This window comes from Bos grunniens, chromosome 19 (assembly GCF_055505025.1).
Source record: "Bos grunniens cultivar Pamir isolate PY7600 chromosome 19, Bosgru_T2T1.0, whole genome shotgun sequence".
Taxonomy (NCBI): Eukaryota; Metazoa; Chordata; class Mammalia; order Artiodactyla; family Bovidae; genus Bos; species Bos grunniens.
In genome coordinates, this window is record NC_141183.1 from 41,549,895 (window position 1) to 41,571,722 (window position 21,828).

The 21,828-nt window shown below is 44.6% G+C and overlaps 1 protein-coding gene and 1 long non-coding RNA gene across 3 annotated transcripts in view; both read right to left on the minus strand.

Moving 5' to 3' along the window:
• The window catches only part of NXN (nucleoredoxin), a 162,987-nt gene that overhangs the window by 109,558 nt on the left and 31,601 nt on the right, over positions 1-21,828 (minus strand). The window lies entirely within an intron of this gene.
• Positions 4,094-4,510, minus strand: LOC147352387 (uncharacterized). Its single transcript, XR_015148120.1, has 2 exons — positions 4,373-4,510; positions 4,094-4,210 (listed from the first exon to the last, which is right to left on the minus strand). It is a non-coding gene; the product is annotated as an uncharacterized LOC147352387 (long non-coding RNA).

Below are 21,828 nucleotides of genomic sequence, written 5' to 3' on the forward strand. Positions count from 1 at the left end.
CTCAAATCTGGTGCTCTGTGATAACCTAGAGGGTGGGATGCAGTGGAAGGTGGGAAGGATGTTCAGGAAGGTGGGGGACATACTTCCCTCCCGATTAAATCTATGGCTGATTCATGTTGATATCTGGTGATAGTAACACAATATTGTAAAGTAATCATCCTCCAATTAAAAATAAATTATTTTTTACAAAATCACCTAGAGATAGCCCCTTCCACCTCCTCACTAGCTGTCCTTCAATGACTCAAGCCTGCACTTCATGTTCCTTCTTCTACCTAGAATCTCACCAGCCAAGAGGCTTGTGATAACAAAGGCAACTCCTCTGAGAAACTGAGCTGGTTGTAATTTTGAGAGAGAGAAGATAACTGGAGATAAAGGAAAACTACTATCTGCAAGCTTCAAGCAGACTGAGACCAAAAATCTGGAAACATCATCATCTTCGCAGGACTGCTCTCAGTTACTAATGTGGATGCAGATGACAGTGTCCTGCAAATAAAGTGCTACCCAAAGGTACAGAGTGCAGAAGTGGGAATCCTAATGGCCCGTGCATGCATGCTAAGTCGCTTCAGTTGTGTCCGACTCTTTGTGGCCCATGGACTGCAGCCCTCCAGGCTCCTCTGTCCATGGAATTTTCCAGGCAAGAATACTGGAGTTGGTTGCCATGCCCTCCTCCAGGGGATCTTCCCAACCCAGGGATCGAACCCATGTCTCCTGTATTGCAGGCAGATTCTTTACCACTGAGCCACCAGGGAAGCCCTAATGGCCCAGCACCACTTTAAAAAAAGGTGACATCTAACTTCCTATTTTACTTCAAAAGTAAGAGTGGCAGTTTGAGAAAAGAGAGGTACGCCTGGCATATGTGACTTCCTAAGTAAATCACTCTATGAGATTTTCTCCATGGAATCCTGTGCGTAAGATGGAGACCTAAAGCTAGATAAGGTATACTGGTTAAGTGGCTAAACCAACACGCCCCAAAGTGCAGATTATTAGATGAATATTAATCTAGAGGGAGGTTTCTCTCTCGTTTCTAAAGGATTCATTCTAGCCATGTCCGGCTCAACATTATTCTCAATTCTCTTGAAAAAAGGTATCAGAGAATAGTGTAAATTCGTACAGTTATCGCCAAACTAGCAGAAGACAAACACTATCATCAGCAAAGTGTGGAATTCAGAATGATTTTTATGTCTGCAAGTTACATTTAATCCCCATACAGTAAACCAGAGACCTTAAATTGATGAACTGGATGTGTGTTTTGTTTAGCTTACTCAACGTTGAGAAAAAATTTAAACTAGCTAGTAGCATGTAGAACCTAGCTGGTTTCACAAAAAAATCCAGACTCTTAGCTTCGAAAAGCCGACCTCATTCTTGCAGGGCGACATCAGCTGGAGGTGAGTGTTGCCATTCAAACTCTTGGATGAGCTGTGCCCCTCCATTTTGGGTACCCACCATGGCCCAATTCACCCCGTCTCACCTGCCAGGCCCATACTGGCATTTGACTTGGTGGCTTCTGCAGTAAATGTTGGTTCATATTATTAAATGTTTCCAATTTAGTGTAAATGTGACTTGATTGTGCGTTAAACGTTAATTCAATCTTCTCCCACTCTCAGTCTTTGCAGGGTTCTGCTCCTGCAGCAAGATCCGACAGGTGATCACAATTTCATAGTGACAGCCTGTGCATACAGAACATCTCAGTTTTCCAGTGTGCTCACGTATCCTTTGGTTTATTGAGTCTCTCCAATATTCCAGGAAGTCTGAGTTTATTGTCTGTACTATAAGGGAGATCAACTAGCTAACAGGGGTCAAAGGCAAGATTTCAACTCAGGTCTTGGGTCAAATCTTCATCTACTATCTCCCACCATACTATGTATCCCCTCAACCTCTGGAGACAGCCCTGATTCCAGGCTGACCCCATCAGAGGAGATTAAGTCCAAACTGCAAAACTGCTGGGCTGTTCTGAAAGCGGCCAGTATTTGGAATCTCTGCTATACTTCCGTTTTTAATCTTCTTAAAAAAAAAAAAAAAAAAAACCTGTATAGTACTGTTTAATCCAAAGACAGCTGATTCTCATTTACACTTAACCTGTGTTGAACTCACATACTAAATTTTAAAGCTCTGCTCTCGAAAAATGCATTTTGTTCTTTAAGATCTCCTTGGTAACAACACTCATAATTGCTATCTGGGCCACAAAGAGAGGAAAAAAAAAAAAAGCTTGGACTCAATCAGTGACTGGAGTTAAAATCCAATTGGAAATCCAACTAAGTTCCAGAATGACAGCTGTGTAGCAGATTCAGAGAATAACCAGTCCATATTGAAGGACTGGGAAGTCCCAGGAAAGGGGGACTCTCCAAGGTAAAAGGGGAAACTCAAAGGACTTCCCTGGCAGTCCAGTGGTTAGGACTCTGAGCTTTCACTGCCAAGGGCTCAGGGTCAATCCCTGGTCAAGGAACTTAGTTCCCACAAGTTGTGTGGTGCAGCCAAAAATTTTTTTAATTTAAAAAAAAAGAGAGAGAGAGAAGAAAGAGGGAAACTCAGTTGAATGCCTGACTGAACTGAGTTGGGGTAGTATTGAGGTCATAAATAATACAAGAAGAAAAGGGCAGGTACTAACTTCAGGAAAAACAAAAAGCTGTCCAGAAAATTATAAGATACAACCTGGATTTTCCCTGAACAAAATTACAGATTTTCAACTACACACAAAGCATGAATCAGTCATATAACAGAATATAAATATGATCAACTTCAACAAAGTAAAAGGTACAGAAAATAGGATGGGCAGGGGATAGAGAACTGAAGGGCTGAGTAGGAAGATACCAACATTCTCAAATCACAAAAAGTCTTCATCAGAGGACAAGTAAAGGTACAAGCATGTTATTTAAAGCTAAAAATGTGATCAAGAGATCCATAAATAAGTGGTACAATCATATGAAAGGAACCAGGAAGGTGAGTTAAGACTGGGGAGTTTGTTTTTTGTTGTTGTTGTTTTTTTTTTAATTTTGGCTGCACCCCATGGCATGTGGGACCTTTGTTCCCCGACCAGGGATCAAACCTGCGCCCCTACATTGGAAGGCAGAGCTTTATCCACTGGACCATCAGGAAAGTCCGTAGCAAGGTCAGTTTAAGTGAGCTAAATAATCATCTATCTTAGCAGAAAAGCAATAAATAATATTGAAAAAGGACTGATAGAGAATGAGTAGCAGGAACATATATTAATTTAGAGATATGGATATAATTACCAGAATTTAAAAAAAGAAAAAGGTCACAAAACTTAAAAGTGGTATCTCTTGGGAAGAAACAGAGGAAGATCACTTTTTATTATAAGCCTATGTGCATCATTTGATTTATTTTGGACAAGCATATAGTATATAATTTTAAAAATATTTTATCTACTTAGAAACCCACGGGGAAAAAGATAAGGCAAAGACCACCTAAAAAAGTCTGCCTCCCAATCTAGCTACCAACCAATGTTGCAAGGTTTTACCTTGAACTCGTGCATGATCAGTTATCAGTCGTGTCCGACTCTTTGTGATCCCACGGACTGCAGCCAGCCAGGCTCCTTTGTCCATGGGATTTTCCAGACAAAAATACCAAAGTGGGTTGCCATTTCCTCCTCCAGGATCTTCCAACCCAGGGATGGAAACTGCATCTCCTGCACTGGCAGGCGGATTCCTTACTGCTGAGCCACCTGGGAAGCCTTTACCTTGAGCAGCAGTTCTTAAAGTCTGGTCTCTGGACCAGGCACATATCAGGAGCATCACCTGAGAACTATTAAGAAATACAAATCTGGGGGTCCTACACTAACCCTAACTAGTCAGAAGCTCAGGGGTGGAGCCCAGCAATTTTGTAGATCAATAAGCCCTCCAGGTGGTTCTGATGGCGGCTCCTATTTGGAAACCATAGGGCTTGAGCAAAACAATACAGCTCAGCTAAAGTGTTAACAAACCATTCAGGCCATTTCAGGTGAAGGCCTGAGCCCCTTCTAAGAAACTATGCAGTAAAAACATTATTTTTGGCTGCACTGGGTCTTCATGGCCTTGCACAGGCTTTCTCTAGTTGCAGTGCATGGGCTTCTCACTGCAGTGGCTTCTCTTGTTGCAGAGCATGGGTTCTAGGCACGTGGGCTTCAGTAGTCGCTGGCTCAGTAGTTGCGGCACATGGGCTTAGCTGTCCCGCGTCACATTGGATCTTCCTGGACCAGGGATTGAATTCACGTCCCCTGCAATGGCAGATGGATACTTAACCACTGGACCATGAGGGAAGTCCCAGAAAATATATATTTTAAAGGAATCTCTAGAGTTAGTTTCCCTAGGGTTAGGGCCACAAGGAAGTGAGCTCTGCCCTGTGTGAGTGCTGGTGGCAGTCAGCAGCCAGGACCCACCTAGGAAGAGTCTTCTGAGAGGTATCATTTACCATAGCCATCGGGCGGGAGGAGTAAGTGCCGGGCAACCCGGTGGCTGAGCAGCTGAGTAGGGTGGGAGTGCCCCGTGGATGGCTCTGTGTAAGTCATCTGCTATTATAAGGAAGCAACAACCACTTCACTTCTGGCTCCTGACGTTCTGAACAGAGCTCTCGGATATCCTCTGGCTATTTCTGGCTTAAAATAGACCAAAGTGGGAGGGGGAGGCAAGATCTTGCATCCTATATAGACTCTGACGATGGGCTCCAGGGTATATGCTCTGGCAGCTCCTTTGTTCTGCTTCTATTTGAAGGGAGTCAGAGTTCAAGGAAAGTAGAGAGTATTTCATGACGGCCTCGACAGACGCAACAAGCAAACAAAGCCTCAGAATCCTTCTTAACACTCTGTTTATAAAGCTACCACTAATCATTGTTGGCAGGATGAAATGTATCATACCTGGTTCAATACACCCATGAATTCTGTCATCAACAGAAGCCCCAAAGTTACCCTAGCGTCTCTTAGTAGAAACAGGTGACTGTCATTAATGATTTATAATTTTCCACATATTTGCTTTTTTATGGTAATGAATTTCAGGAGCCTATTATTGGCTGAATGAAATAGGGCTCATTTTCCTTTCTCTTAAACAGCCCTGTTGCTTTCCAGGTGGCTCAGTGGTAAAGAATCCGCCTGCCAATGCAGGAGACGCGAGTTCCATTCCTGGGTTGAGAAGATCCCCTGGAGGAGGAAATGGCAACCCACTCCAGTATCCTTGCCTGAGAAATCCCATGGACAGAAGAGCCTGGCAGGCTATGGTTCAAGTGGTCGCAAAGAGTTGGAAATGACTCAGAGACTAAACAACAACAAAAAGACTTGCTGGATTTAGGTCTGGGGGCTGATGAGCCGATCTGTGTGCCTAATTAGCCTTAATCAGGGAAATTAAAGTGGAAGTTCCAGAAACCAAATTAGGACTGGTCAGAGTCCCACCTGAACAAAAACAGAGTCATCTACATTTTCAGTCCTGTTCCCTTCCTTCAAAGGGCTTATAATACAGCTTGGAAAGCAAAATGAAAATTATAAATCAACATAAGTAAGTGCCCAATTGCCGATAAGAAAATAACACCAAAGGTTCCCAGGATGGAATATCTGAGAGTTGAAGAAGGCTTTGTGGAGGGCATAATTGGGTTTGGACAGGCAGAGTGTAGAAGGGAAGACATTCCAGACAGGAGGAACAACCAGGGCAAAGAGAGGGGAGTGGGAATGAGCCGGGGCGTGGGGTCTGTGAGGACACAGGCTTGCCTGTGGGAGTGGAGAGGGGAATGCCCTGGAGAGAAGTGAAGACTAAAACTGAATTTGGGCAAGGGTGGAGCAGCACCCAGACGGGAGGGATGGGCCCCGCAGGCAACCCGAACTATTGCTCAAGTTAGTTGCTGAGTGGGGTGGTGTTGGAGAAAGATTAGCGTCTTAGCATAAGCGATGAACTGAAACTTGGGAAGGAACAACAGGAGATCCCCATCTGCGGTCCACTTTCTTAGGTCTCTTCTGGGCGCCACACTGAGGGGCCTGTTGTCTCTCCCTGCCTGCCATCCACAAGATAAGGATTTCAGAACAACTTCGTGGCATTTCTTCTCACTGCCATGAAAGAGGGCCCGAAGCTCCTCGAAGCTATTTGAGGGCTGGGAAATTACGCCAGAGGTCTTACGTGACATACTCTTAATGAAAGAACCATAGCGGCAGTAGGGTATGCTGGTGAAGAGGCTGGGCTTGAAGTCAGCCTGTCTGGATTTGAATCCCAGCTGTATCACTTACCAATCTGCGATCTTATAAAGTTATCTAACTTCCCTGCACCTTAGTTTAACGCATCTATAAAATGGGCCAATAACAGCACTTACCTCATAGGGTTGTTAGGTAGATTAATAAATTCCAAAAAATTAGGCTGATGTCTCACACATAATAAGTGTTCACTATCTGTGGCTCGGAGAAAGCAATGGCACCCCACTCCAGTACTCTTGCCTGGAGAATCCCATGGACGGAGAAGCCTGGTAGGCTGCAGTTCATGGGGTCGCTAAGAGTCGGGCATGACAGGGTGACTTCACTTTCACTTTTCACTTTCATGCATTGGAGAGGGAAATGGCAACCCACTCCAGTGTTCTTGCCTGGAGAATCCCAGGGACAGGGGAGCCTGGTGGGCTGCCGTCTATGGGGTCGCACAGAGTCAGACACGACTGAAGCGACTTAGCAGCACAGCAGCAGCAGTATTATACAACACATTAGCTATACTGTTCTAAGATTCTTTTTATGGATTATTTATTTCAAGTCAACCAGTACACTGGTTTTTCTTAGAAAGTCTATACATCCCTCAACTGCATCTGAATCCACATAACCACTGGATATTTGCTTAGCATTTTAGAGCTGGAGAGAACTTAGAATTATTCAGTCCCTCTTTTAAAGATGAGCAATAAGACACAGGAAAGCTCTGTCAGTGCTTAGTAAAAATATTCTTTCCACTGGTTTGAATGGTCCAAGATCACAAAAGAAATTAGAGATGGAGCATCCAGGTTCCCTCTTTAAACCGTTCCAGTCTTCACGACCACTTGTAACAGCTCCTTCCCTTTAATATTTGCAACCTGAATCTCCCAGGAGGACTTAAAATTCACGCCTTTCCACATCCTCAAAATTTCCAAAAGGCAAGATGACTTAAGTGTCTCACTCTGGGTACTGCTGGGCCCAAGACACAATATTGTCACAATCAGGCAAGAGGAATTCGGTTTTCCCGATACAATTTTATCCTCCAGGTTGCGTTTACTACCGACAGAAGCCAACATGTGCGTCTAAGACACAGAACCATCCTAACTGGTGAGTGTGCATCACAAGACCGAGGCAAGGCCTTTGGGAGAAGAGCCTGGCCGCCGCAGAAGATCTGATTAATAAAAAGATAAGCAGCCAAGAAATAAATTAAACAACTGCTCGGAGAGAGAGCACGAGAGAAAGGAGGCGGGGTGTGGGGGGAGACTTTGTGCACACAAAGAGGGACACAAGAAAGATAGGGCGCTGGGGGAGGGTAAGAACTGACTGTCTAATGTTAGACTCACCACATGCTCGACTCCCAAACCCAAGCCAAAGTGAGAGTCCCTGTCCTGCCGATGCGTGCTGGGCAGCACATTCTGCTCTAGGACGCTTTCTGCAGCAGGACAGGGCATGAATGCCAAAGCCAATCCCCTCCATCTCAAGCCCTCACTGCAACACAAAATTACTCACAGGCTTATCTTGAAACATCCTTTCATCTCTGCCTCCCACTGACCTAAAACAATGCCTATAAAAAATACTCAAGACCCCTACAGTAAATCCATATCCCCATTATGCACTTACTAGCAAGCTGTTTATCCTGAACGATACATGGCCAGTTTGAAAAATCTGCCTTCGTGTAAGCGGCTTCTTATAAAATAAATAAATAAAAGCTGTCATGAATAGCAGAGAGCTATCAATTTGGACTAAATTCACAGATTCCAATGCAAGCAGCTAAGGTCCTTAAGCCTTGAGCACAAACAGCCTTTACCCCGAATTAATTGAAAAACAAACAGATGGGGGAAGACGGGATCACATGCTGTGCTATACGATGCAACAAATGATATGACGTTCTCGCTTCTATTTCAATGTCATTTTTCTTCTTAACTTTGTAAAAGCAATAAGTGCTGACTTCAGGAAACTCAGGCAGGACAATAAGAAGAAAACCAGGGAGTCACTTCTGAAAAAGATCTTGAATTGATGACTGATGGTCAATAAAATCCCAAGTCGGGCCAAATTCCAACCCAATTAAGAACATTCTCCTAACCCGTTCCCAAGCTGACTTTCTAGTTGGGCAGAGTATCGTTTACTACCATTCACGATTGCATCACTTTTCTGTGCTCTTTAGAAGAACCGCAGGTCTCCACCCCAATTGCTCAGATTCTTCTCTGGCAACAAGTCACCACCTCTGCTATATTGTGTGGTCTGTGTGACAGCCAAGCCCTGCTCAGCTTAACAACACTGAGAAGTGGGGGGCTCCCACTGGATGAGGGTGCCGACAGGACGATGAGAAACCAGAGGCCATTTCGTGGGTAGCCAACCAGGCAATGGGGTTTGGGGAAGGGCAATTCTTGGCAACTGAGACCTAGGAAATTGATCGGGTCCAGGTGTGGCTGAGGGAAACCTCAGCCTGTGAACCTTCTGGTTAAGGCAGAATAAGGAAGAACTTAGGTGATAATGTTTGGAGAAGATCTGGTGAGGTCGTGTGAAAGGAAACAGACACCAGCTTTGGGGTCCATGGAGGACTGCAGTGAACGAGTATTCCAACCAATGAGCTACGTGCAGCTCATTCAATGTGAGTTGTTGTGCAGTCGCTAAGTCGTGTCCAACTCTTGTGATCCCATGAACTGTAGCCCACCAGGCTCCTCTGTCCATGGGATTTCCCAGGCAAGAATACTGGAGTGGGTTGCCCTTCCCTTCTCCAGCAGATCCTTCCAACCCAGGGGTGGAACCCGAGTCTAATGCATTGCAGACAGATTCTTTACTGGGGAGCCACCAGGGAAGCCCAATGTGAATATATCAAGCGCTTTCTGCGTATAAGGTCCTGAGCAATGCAGAACATGACCTTAACAGAAGGCACTGCTCTGACGAAGCCCTGGGAGAGAAGGCTATTAATGTGGGTGTTGATGGCGGTGGTTCTTGAGGGCATACACCTTTCATACCACGCCAACCACATGGGGGTCTGCTTAGCATCCTTCAAACATCCCCAGATAAAACCTACAGCCTTTCTGCCACAAGGCTACACTATCCTCAGATCCCCTCCGCTCACATCAATCGGCCTCCAAAGGATGGCTGGGGTCTCTCCGTATCACCAGCACCCACTCACCTGATCAGGCCCCAGTACAGAGGACATGCATGGTTAAAGCAATCTTCTCTCATTAGACCAAACATGTTCTCGTGACAAAGCCTTCCGGTTCTCTCTTACCTTTTTCCTCCCATTAAGAGTGGAAGCGCTGCCCTTTGTCTGAGTACCACAGTGATGCGTGCTCGGAGCGTGGCTGTGGGGCAGGTGCAGCCCTCACACACGGCAGCGTTCATCCCCAGGAAAGCCCTGTCTGGGAACGGACACACTCAGCCAGTGACTCTTTCCTTCTAAGCCTCCCAGTCCCCAGAGTGACCTGAAGACTGGACTCAGCTGTGGAAAAGAACAGAGCTGGATGAAAGCGTTAAGCTGGCGAGAAGCAGGGAGAGGACAGCAAGGTATGCTGGCCGGCCTGCTTTCTGGGACGCCAAACCCTGGTCTCACATGCAAAGAGTGAGGAAAGAAGGATGCTGCCAACACCTGACTTCAGGGGTGTAGGGAATGTCAGCTGAACTGGTTTTCAAAATATGTGGCTTGGAAGAGAGTTTCTAACTTGCAAGTACATAAGGAATACTTCACAAAGGCATCACAGTTCACACATGTATAAACTCACATTTTTTTCTAAAAAAGTTAAAATGATATAAAACTGGGAGTGTCCCAGAAAATATGGGACATGTGTTCACTATCACAAAACCTACTGATATAAGAGAGACAAAAAGCCACCCTTTTCCTCTGGTCCCTATAAGCTTATCTTTAGAGTTATTGTGATAATTAGACAGTTAATATGCAAAAATGCTTAGAACAATGTTAGGTGCACCGAATGCTATGTAAGTCAATTAAATAAGAAAAAAGGAACAACATGTTTAAATGCTTTAGCTTTGTACAACATACAGAACAAAAATCTGAAGTGACCCCAGAGACTCAAAGTTTATGAGGAAATTGTCTATACCCTCCAGGGGCTCCAAGACCAAGGGGAGAAAGAACCCAGAGCTCCAGCCACAGGGCCTGACTAGGAAGGTCTGTAGCATGGGGCCAGCACCCTTCTGGGTAAGTGCCTGGCCACACATCCCAAATTGAGTGCCCTGCACAGAATTCCCCTAGCTAGTTTGGAGGTGAAAAGTCTAATTGCAGCTCTTTAGGTTTTGACTAGGTAAACAGTTAAGAAATCTTGAGACTGAATCAAGATATACATGTCATTTTAAATGCTGACATATATATAGATATGATATTTTGATATATGAAATATTTGAATGCTGATTAGATACTTAATATCATTAATTTGGGGGTATAGTAACAGTGTTACTGATGTTCTTCAAACTCTAACCTTCTATATATCATATTTCAATATGGCTGAAATGATACAACAGCTGAGATTTGCCTCAAAATAACAGAAGGGGAGGGAGGCTGTGAAAGATATAGATGAAACCAAACTGGCTGTGAACTGACTACTGCTTCAGCTGGATAATGGGTATATGGAGTTCATGAGATTATGACCCTTCTGTGTAATCTAAAATTCTCTGTAATAATAAATAATTTTTTGTTGTGCTTAATGGAGAGGCATGCCTCAAAAGAAGATCCCAGGCACTGGCCAGAGGAGAGACAGGTTGCTTTGAAGAATTTGGGAAACAACAAAATTACCTGAAGGAAACCACTAGACGATGGATGATCAGGGCGCCAGGAATACTGAAGCAGTGGCTGAAGGGAAAACTGGAGGTGGGGTGGTGAAAAGACAAGAACACTGGAATATTCTCCATAATCAAGAAGAACATATGTTCTTCCAAGGTTATTGCCAGTGAAACCTCATTTCCTTCCGAACACGTACACAAAGTTGCTGGGGCTTCTCCCTACCGCCTCCCTCAACACACACACACCAGACAATTTCACTCGGCTCTGCACAGATTCCAGGGAGGTATCCTGGAGACAGACATCAAAGGAATTGGAGCTGGCAGCCCAGAACAGGTCATGCTGTCAGAGAGAGGCAAGGAACCACATGAAAAGCAAGAGAATTCACAGGACGTTTTATTATTGTTATTATTATTATTTTTAAAGAGCTCAGAAATGTCTTTCGTTTGAGTTTTAGTTTAAGGACAGCTACCTCAGGGAGGGAGGGGGTGGCTTTGAAGTCATCCGGCCCAGAGCAGCACTCAGCGGCAGGCCAGCAGGGAAGGGAAATGCTGCACCCAGCGGAAAAAACCAGAGGGATCCATGCAGGCTGAGGGGGCTAGTCTCTCCTCCCTAAATAACAACCTGGAAGATTTATGCTTGCTAAACAGACAGGAAGGAAGGAAGGGAAGGAGGGAGGGAAGGAGGAAAAGGAATTGCTGCTAGATAGAAATAGTGTGGCTGGGACCAGATTTGAAAAGGCTACCAAGGCCAGACTTGCAATTGCCCTTCTTTTTGTTTTGTTTTCATTCTTTAATATTTATGCTGTTATTGTTTAGTCGTTAAATTGTGTCTGATTCTTTGCGACCCCATGGACTGTAACCTGCCAGGCTCCTCTGTCCATGGGATTTCCCAGGCAAGAATACTAGAGTGAGCTACCATTTCCTTCTCCAGGGGATCTTCCCAGCCCAGGCATCGAACCCTTGTCTCCTGCACTGGCTGGCAGGTTCTTTACTGCTGAGCCACCAGGGAAGCCCCAACAACAACAACTATTTATTTATTTATTTCTGGCTGCACTGGGTCTTCGTTGCTGCTCAGGCTTTCTCTAGTTGCAGTAAGCGGGCTCCAGGTACGTGAGCTTCAGTATTTGTGGCACACGAGCTAAAAGTTGCTCTGAGGTATGTAGGATCTTCTCGGACCAGTATCTAACCTGTGTTCCCTGCACTGGCAGGTGGATTCTTAACCACTGGACCATCAGGGAAGTCCTGCGATGGCCCTTCTAAGCATCAGCAGCAGAACATAAAGAGTAAATAAGTGAAAGGGACCTTGGTGAAACCCAGCCAATGATCCCTGACATACAGGGCCCAGCACTGGAGGACAGAGTGGCCTGAGAGTTAGAATAAGCAGTAACTGAAAAGCCCGGGGTGGGGGTCCAAAGGCAGAGGTTTGGTATCTACATCAGGACGGCAAGAGTTTGCCTGGATGTGACAAACTGGTGGGCTGGCCAAGGTCACAGCTTACAGCTATCAGTAAGAAAAAAGAAAAAAAGCCCCAAGCATAAAGCTGACCTCGTCTCAGCAGCTACAACAAACACAGAAGAAAGAGAAAAGAGACATTCCCTGCTAGAACCCGCCATGGGGAGACTGGAGGGCCGAAAGAGCGACATAAATTTATACTAACACACTCAAGATCCAAAGCGAGGTTCTGTCAGCAACAAGGCAGGCAGAGGGGAACCAAGTAAGAAATTTGCCCTTTCCATGGGCAAATACAGGACTCAACAAAACTTCCTTCATTCCAAGACAAACAATATAGACTACGAAGCTTCCAGAAATATTCAGCATGACAACAGTAATGTATAAAATGTTCCACTGAAGGGCTTCCCTGGTGACTCAGTGGTAAAGAATCTGCCTGTCACTGCAGGAGACATGGGTTTGATCCCTGATTCAGGAAGATCCCACATGCCATGCTGCTGCTGCTGCTGCTGCTACTAAGTTACTTCAGTCATGTTCTACTCTGTGCGACCCCATAGACAGCAGCCCACCGGGCTCCTCTGTCCCTGGGATTCTCCAGGCAAGAACACTGGAGTGGGTTGCCATTTCCTGCTCCAATGCATGAAAATGAAAAGTGAAAGTGAAGTTGCTCAGTCATCTCCGACTCTTCGCAACCCCGTGGACTGAAGCCTACCAAGCCCCTCCGTCCATGAGATTTTCCAGGCAAGAGTACTGGAGTGGGGTGCCATGTCCTTCTCCCCCACATGCCATAGAGCAACTAAATTGGTGTGCCACAACTATTGAGCCTGTGCTCTAGAGAGCCTGGGAACCGTAACTACTGAGCTGGCACCGCAACTACTGAAAGCCCTCTCACCGTGGAGCCTGTGCTTCACAGCAAGAGAGGCCACTGCAATGAGAAGCCTGACCACCACAGTTAGAGCAGCCCCTACTCTCTGCATCTAGAGACAGCCTGCACAGAAAGGAACACCCAGCACAGCCAAAAATAAATAAAATTATATATATATATTTAAAGTTCCATTAAAAAAATGTTCCATTGAAGATACAAAGAGTAGGCTAGTGGAAACAGAAGGAAAATGTATGCTTGTTTTCAGACCAAAAAAAATTTTTTTAATTGACTAATATGAGAAAATATTATAAGGAAATTGTACTTTTAAAATTTCCATTTAAAGACAATTTAAAATACCCAACAGAACCAATCCTGTAGAACTGAGAAGGGACTTTCCCAGTGGTCCAGTGGCTAAGAAGCTGCCTTTCACAACCTAGATGTCTATTGGCAGATGAATGAATAAGAAAGCTGTGGTACATATACACAATGGAATATTAGTCAGCTATTAAAAAGAAAGCATTTGAATCAGTTCTAATGTGGATGAAACTGGAGCCTATTATATAGAGTGAAGTAAGTCAGAAAGAAAAACACCAGTACAGTATATTAATGCATATATATGGAATTTATATAACCAGATGTTCAAGCTGGTTTTAGAAAAGGCAGAGGAACCAGAGATCAAATTGCCAACATCCGCTGGATCATCGAAAAAGCAAGCGAGTTCTAGAAAACATCTATTTCTGCTTTATTGACTATGCCAAAGCCTTTGACTGTGTGGATCACAATAAACTGTGGACAATTCTAAAAGAGATGGGCATATCAGACCACCTGACCTGCCTCTTGAAAAACCTGTATGCAGGTCAGGAAGCAACAGTTAGACCTGGACATGGAACAACAGACTGGTTCCAAATAGGAATAGGAGTACATCAAGGCTGTATATTGTCACCCTGCTTATTTAAGTTATATGCAGAGTACATCATGAGAAACGCTGGGCTGGAGGAAACACAAGCTGGAATCAAGATTGCCAGGAGAAATATCAATAACCTCAGATATGCAGATGACACCACCTTTATAGCAGAAAATGAACAGGAACTAAAGAGCCTCTTGATGAAAGTGAAAGTGGAGAGTGAAAAAGTTGGCTTAAAGCTCAACATTCAGAAAACTAAGATCATGGTATCTGGCCCCATCACTTCATGGGAAATAGATGGGGAAACAGTGGAAACAGTGTCAGACTTTATTTTGGGGGGCTTCAAAATCACTGCAGATGGTGACTGCAGCCATGAAATTAAAAGACGCTTACTCCTTGGAAGGAAAGTTATGACCAACCTAGACAGCATATTCAAAAGCAGAGACATTACCTTGCCAACAAAGGTCCATCTAGTCAAGGCTATGGTTTTTCCAGTGGTCATGTACGGATGTGAGAGTTGGACTATAAAGAAAGCTGAGCACCGAAGAATTGATGCTTTTGAACTGTGGTGTTGGAGAAGACTCTTGAGAGTCCCTTGGACTGCAAGGAGATCCAACCAACCCATCCTAAAGGAGATCAGTCCTGGGTGTTCATTGGAAGGTCTGATGCTGAAGCTGAAACTCCAATACTTTGGCCACCTGATGCGAAGATCTGACTCATTTGAAAAGACCCTGATGCTGGAAAAGATTGAAGGCAGGAGGAGAAGGGGAAGACAGAGGATGAGATGGTTGGATGGCATCACTGACTCAATGGACATGAGTTTGGGTGGGCTCCGGGAGTTGGTGTTGGACAAGGAGGCCTGGCGTGCTGCAGCGCATGGCGTCGCAGAGTCGGACACGACTGAGCGACTGAACTGAACTGATGGAATTTAAAAAGATGGTAATGATGACCCTATATGCAAGACAGCGAAAGAGACACAGATATAAACAACAGACTTTTAGACTCTGTGGGAGAAGGCGAGGGTGGGATGATTTGAGAGAATAGCATTGAAACATATATATTACCATATGTGAAACAGATCACCAGTCCAAGTTCGATGCATGAAATAGGGCACTCAAAGCCAGTGCACTGGGACAACACTGAGGGATGGGATGGGGAGGGAAAGGGGGTTCAGGATGGGGGACACATGTACAACCATGGCTGATTCATGTCAATATGTGACAAAAATCACTACAATGTTGTAAAGTAACTATCCCCCAATTAAAATAAATAAATCAATCAAAAAAAAAGAAAAGAATCTGCTTTCCAATGCAGGAAGCATAGGTTCAATTCCTGGTCAGGAAATTAAGAACCTGCCTGCCGTGTGGTGGGGTCAAATAAATAAACAAATAGCATTGAGAAGAACAAAATGAAAGCAGGGAAAGAAAACATGAAAATAACTAAAGTTATGAAAAAGAAGATAAAATTGAGGCTAGAACAAATGAAAAGGAAATAATAACTAAAATGTAACAGAACCTTTCACCAAGTAATTCTTAGTAATTTATTACCAAACCAACGAACAATAAGCACAAGGATGTATACAGAAGTAAGTTTAGGGGTTTCCCTGGTGGCTCAGTGGTAGAGAATCCGCCTGCCAATGTAGGAGACACAAGTTCGATCCAGGTTTGATCTCTGGTCCAGGAAGACCCCACATGCCACAGAGCAACAAGCCTATGCGCCATAGCTATTGAGCCTGTGCTCGAGAGCCTGGGAACTGCAACTGCTGAAGCCTGGGGGCCTACAGCCTGTGCTCTGCAGCAAGAGAAGCCACTGCAACAAGAAGCCTGCCACTGCAACTAAAGTAGGCCCTGCTCGCTGCAGCTAGAGAAAATCCAATGCAGCAGTGAAGACCCAGCACAGCCAATGAACAGATAAACAACAAAATTTTTAAAAGGCAAGTTTCTAACAAGCATTGATTACAACAAAATTTGGAACTGGTCTATTTCCCATGACTGGCAATTGTTAAATGCTAAATTATAAATTGTTGAATTATAAATGGCTCATTTATATAGTGGAATACCATGTGGCTACTGAAGATCATCTTTTAGAAGACTATATTCTTACATGGAAATATGCATACACAGAAAAAAGATAAGGCTGCCTTGTGACACAGGAACATCAGTTACCTCTGGTACAAGACCTGTAGGTGATTTTCCCCTCTATGCACTTTTCTGTACTTTCTAATTTTCTACAATGATCCTGTACTACTCCTAAAAAAGAAAAAAATAATCCCAATAGATGTTTTGGTAAAAGAAGGAAAAAAAAAGAATCTTGAGCAACTTTAAAATGCAACAGTAGTGGGAATTCCCTGGTGGTCCATTGGTTAAGACTCCATGCTTCCACTGCAAGGGGTGCAGGTTCAATCCCTGGTCAGGGAACGGGGATCCTGCATGCCTCGCTGTGTGGCCAAAAAAAAAGAAAATGCAACAATAGGGCTGCCAAAAATCAATTTCACTGAGGTCAAAGGCAGCTCCCCTCACGAAGCTATCGCCTGGACAAGTCTCCCCACTACTACTCAGAACTGGCACCTCACCACTTGTCTTATTGTACAACAACCCAGTGGGCTTTCCAAAACGCCTAAAAACAAGATTCCACTGCACAGCCATAAATTCACAGCATGTGTTTGCCTCCTTGAATTTACTACGGGGAAGACAGGCGCGAGACTCCATCCTCCCTTCCCTGTGCCAACATACTTCACTGTTTTAAAATAAGCTGTCAATTGCTAAAGGTAAATATTAGGGTTAGCTCCTTCTCAGGCGTCATAATTCTCTCTTGACTCAAATGTTTGTGAATTTTAAATCTCTCAACCAAGGTACTTGTCCTGCATGAGGTTACCCTGTGGGCAACTGCCTCCCAGCTCCATATTAACTGTTCTGGTGCATGGACCTCCAGAGAAAAGACACAGAGAGGAAAATGGAGGTTCAAAGGAGATCTACTGACGGAGGGTTCTGAGATCACCATGGGAAGGCGGAAGGATTCCCTGGCCAGGTCCTCTGCTCTCACTCCCAGGAAGGTGTACTCTCAACACTCTCAACAACTTAACATACTTTGTCCACCTCACTTCTCCCAGCCCTCAGTCACTGAACATACTAAGCAATAATACCTTGTCATTAAATCATATATTTTTCTTTAAAAGAACATTACTAACAAATATGAAATTAACCCTGCCCAAAGAATCTATTATTGCTGTCCTGTTTCATGAACAACAACAAAAAGAGGTTAGAAAAGGAAAATCAGATATTCATAAAATCACAACGCTGGAAAAGACCTTAAAATTTAGCTCTATGTCTCCTGTCAGGTGAATGGATAAGCAATAATGTGGTACATTCAAAAGATGATAGAATTCTAGTCAGCCTTAAAAACAAAGGAAATCCTGATACATGCTACAACATGGATGAACATGACTGACGATGCTCAGTGAAATTAGCCAGACACAAAAGGACAAATTCCGCATGGCTTCACTTAGATGAGGGTCCTAGGTGAGTCAAATTCAGAAACAGGAAGTAGAATGCTGGTTCTCAGGGGCTAGAAGGGGAGGGAATGAGGAGTTACTGTTTAACAGGCACACAGTTTTGGGTACAGAGTTTCAGCTGGGGAAGATGAGAAAGTTCTAGAGATATATGATGGTGACAGCTGCACAACACACTTAAAAACAGCTAAAACAGTCAATTGTTATGGATACTCTACCACAATAGAAAATAAAACCTTTTAAAAAGTCATTTAGCTCAACAACTCTTCCACTAAAAAAAATTTAAAAAAAAATTTTTTTATACATAACTTGCTAAAACTTCTCTACAGAGAGCTTGGAATCTATATCTTGTTCCAATATCACCCATATTAGACCCAAATTCCAAGGAGATCAAATATACTTCTGACGTTGACGTTTAAAGTTTATACGAGACCTCTATGGACAAGGACTGCCTCCTAAAGGAGTGATTTTTCTGGGAATTCCCTGGCAGGCCAGTGGTTAGGATTCAGTGCTGATTTCACTGCCACGGGCCCGGGTTCAAGCATGACCAAAACAATTTTTTTAAAAAAATAAATAAGTAAAGGAGTCAGGACTTCCCTGGTGGTCCAATGGTTACAACTCTGTGCTCCCAAAGCTGGGGGCCCAGGTTAGATCACTGGTCAGGGAAACAGATCTCACAGGCCACCACCAAGAGTTCACAGGCCACAACTAAAGATCTTACACGCCACAACTAAGACCCAGAGCAGCAAAATAAAAATGAATCATAAATAAATATTTAAATTAAAAAAAAAAATAAAGGAGTGATTTTCCCATCAGCTGCAAAAGCCTTGCTTTGTGCTCCTATGAGCTGAGGCACCTTCTCTTACCTGTTCTCTCTGCTTCAATCAGTGGTGATGCTGTGAGCCATGGGAGGGTTCTTCCAGTTAAACAGACGACCAAGGGCCAAGAGTCTGGTGGATCTTTGTGTATTTGTTTATGTGGTTTAAGTAGCTAAAAGTGACCAGAGTTTTTTTCTTTTATCTGACAAATTAACTGGGTTTGTCAGTTGTTGGGGTGAAAGTGGTGAGAGATGTGGGGAGGGAAGGTTGAAATCTCTCCCTGATTTCTACCTCGAAAACATCAGGCTTTGTTTTGGGATTTCCTGCTAGAAACTAAACAGAAAAATCCAAGAATGCTTGGGCAGAGGTCAAAATGTCTTAAATTGTGGCCAGTGGGGTCAGTGTTTTCTTCCAGGTGAGGGCCGCACAGGGGAAAATTTCAAACCCAACAGTGATAAACCTCCTACCAACTGTGAAACACAGTGAGAAGATGGCACAAAACCGAAAAATGGATTTTTCTGAAATGGAAGCAGACGCCCCCTGGGCTCGCCAGAAAGCTCTCTGAATGGTGGTCTCGATAATCCACAACGTACTATCCGTAACAGGGAGGATTTCTCCCTAAAGAACTCGTGGAATTGCCAAAAGAGGCTGAAAGCCCTTTTCTCCAGTCTTCAGGCCTGTCCCTGTAACAAGCCAAGCACTCTGTCACCACCCTGACCCACGCCTTCTCATTAGCCTCAAAGGCCGGTCTTTCCCCTTCTAGTGCCTCCAACAAAACTGTACCGTAATAATTTTGCTCACACGCCACAATCATCATCTCATGCTTCTGCTCAAAACCCTTTAAGAGCTGCTTTAATCATTTTATATTCAGTGTAAACTTTCTAGTCCGCTTCTCCAGCCCTACCCACAGTGCAGACTTCTTCACTTCTATTCCCAGCAAGCACATCCATCCCAGGCCCTCCCAGGAAATGGGTGCGAGTCCCCGGTCTGACTTTTACAGCTGTGTGGTCCAGGACACTTATGTGAATGTAGAGGCTGGGTTTAGGGGACAGGTCTGAGCTTTGATGCCTGCCTCTGTCACTTGCTAACTTGCATGGCTTGAGTAAGTCACTTTACTTCTCTGAGCCTCAACTTCCTCATGTGAAGAAAGAGGATTTAAATAGCACCTACCTCACAGGGTGGTTCGGTGGATAATGTGGAAAAGAGCAGGCAAAGCATGGGCATGGGGCTTGGTCTCTGGCCTATTTTTCCTCAGTCTCTATAAATGTGAGTTCTGCCATACCCCAGCACTGTTGTCAGGAATACATACTGGGGAAAGCATTTTGAGTTTGGGGTTTTTCTATTATTAATTAATTAATTAATTTGAGTGCATCGGTCTTAGTTGCAGCATGCAGGATCTTTTTCATTGCGGCTCCTGGGCTTAGTTGCTCCATTGCACGTGGGATCTTAGTTCCCCAACCACAGATTGAATCCGCATCCCCTGCATCGCAAATCAGATTCTTTACCACTGAACCACGAGGGAAGTCTAAGAAAGTACTCTGAAACCAGTCCAGTGCTATGTGGAGCGTAAGTGTTATGACCACTTTTGAGTCCTGTTGGGAAATCTCCCTAAATGTTCCTTCTTCCCTGCCCTCCAGGCAGAGGCAAGCCCTGCGCTTTCTTGGGGGAGCTTCTCTGACCAATGCGAGGGGTCCTGGGCTCGCCTTCTGATTCCTTTCACAGGACTGAATGCCATCTTCTCTTGTTCTTTATTGCTTCTCTGACCCAGGTAGGGTCTTTTCTCTTTAAGGAGAAAGAGAAATTCTCCTTAAAAAGGAAAATTCTCTTCTTCTTTTCTCTTTAAATTCCCTGGAACCCACTCATCCATACTCGTGAATATCTCCCCCTCTGCCCCCGCCCCTCCCGGTCTGCCAGGTACAGACCAGGTACAGAGGGCAGCATTGGGAGTTGCGCCCCAGCAGTTACCCTTAAAGCTAAAATCACCAAATCAGGCCCTCAGATGTGTCATTTGACACACATACACAACGTTTTAAATTTCAATTAGTTAACAACGGAGGCACTAGTGCTAAAGAACCCACCTGCCAGTTCAGGAGACGTAAGAGACGTGGGTTCAATCCCCGGGTCGGGAAGATCCCCTGGAGGGCATGGCAACCCACTCCAGTATTCTTGCCTGGAGAATCCCAGAGGACAGAGGAGCCTGGGGGTCTACAGTCCATAGGGTCACACAGAGTCAGACAGGACTGAAGCGACTTAGCACAGCACAGCACTTAGAAATCAGAAGAGCCCACAGTTTGTAAACATTTTGCAAGATCTGATCATCCAGGTCTGCGTTCCAGCAAGGCTGCTGCTCTGAGATGAGAATGCTCTCCCCACTCCTCTTCCATTTGCCCCAGGCTCGCCACTCTCCCTGTCTCCTCTGGACTCACACTTAGCAGTTTACACAGGATGGAGCTGAGACAAAAGGGAATTACTCTTCTCTCCTAAGTCTCTACCAAAGGTTAGAAAAGAGAAGATACACTAAAAGGGAGCTATGTTTCCAGAAAAACAGACAAGAAGTATGTTTCTTTGTAGAAAAGAAAAGTATTCCTATACATTTCTTAAGCACGGAACATTGTGTGGAAATTCCCCATGTGCTGCATGCAATCAGGGGGCAGTCGGTATCTGAACTTGCTGCCCAATGGCATGATCTAGAATTCCAAGTGGGTCTTCAAGGAACCTTGGGAAATGAGTGTTTCCCAGATTACAGTGTTAGAAGCTGGACCCTGAAAAGCCAGTAGCCACTAAGATCACAGAGATAGAAGTTAGATACTGAAAAGCCAGTGGCTACTAAGGGTATGGATGTTTCTCCCAAGATAATGAACAGGGGGACCCAGTACCTAAAAGCAGATCATAGGGGCCACGGGGCAGAGGTGACCCAACAGCACCTTCCTCATTCAGGGTGTCTGGGGCAGCCAGCTTCTATGTGTTACCAGTTGCTTATCTCATTTCTTACCCTCTTTCTCTAGAATCTTGTCAATTCTGCCCTTTCATAGAAATGCTAATCTTTCAGAAATGACCAACCAATCAGGAGGTCCTCTGGGTTAGGTCAGCAAACCACAGACTGGAAATGTCCCTGGGGTCCTGGGACCTTGGCTGTTTTCACCCTGTTGGCTGCTCAAAGGGCTCTTTCTTTGCTGTTACAGACATTCTTCCCTGGGGGAGAGAGAGAGAGTGTGCATGAGTGTGTGTGTGTGTGTGTGTGTGTGTTGGGGTAGGGAGAGACTCATGTGTATGTGTGTGTGTGTGTGTGCTGGGGCAGCCACATGTTAGTGTGTGTGTGTGTGTGTGTGTGTGTGTGTGTGTGCGTGCACGTGCGCTGGGGTAGGGAGAGACTGTGTGTGTGTGCACACGCATGTGTGTGCACTA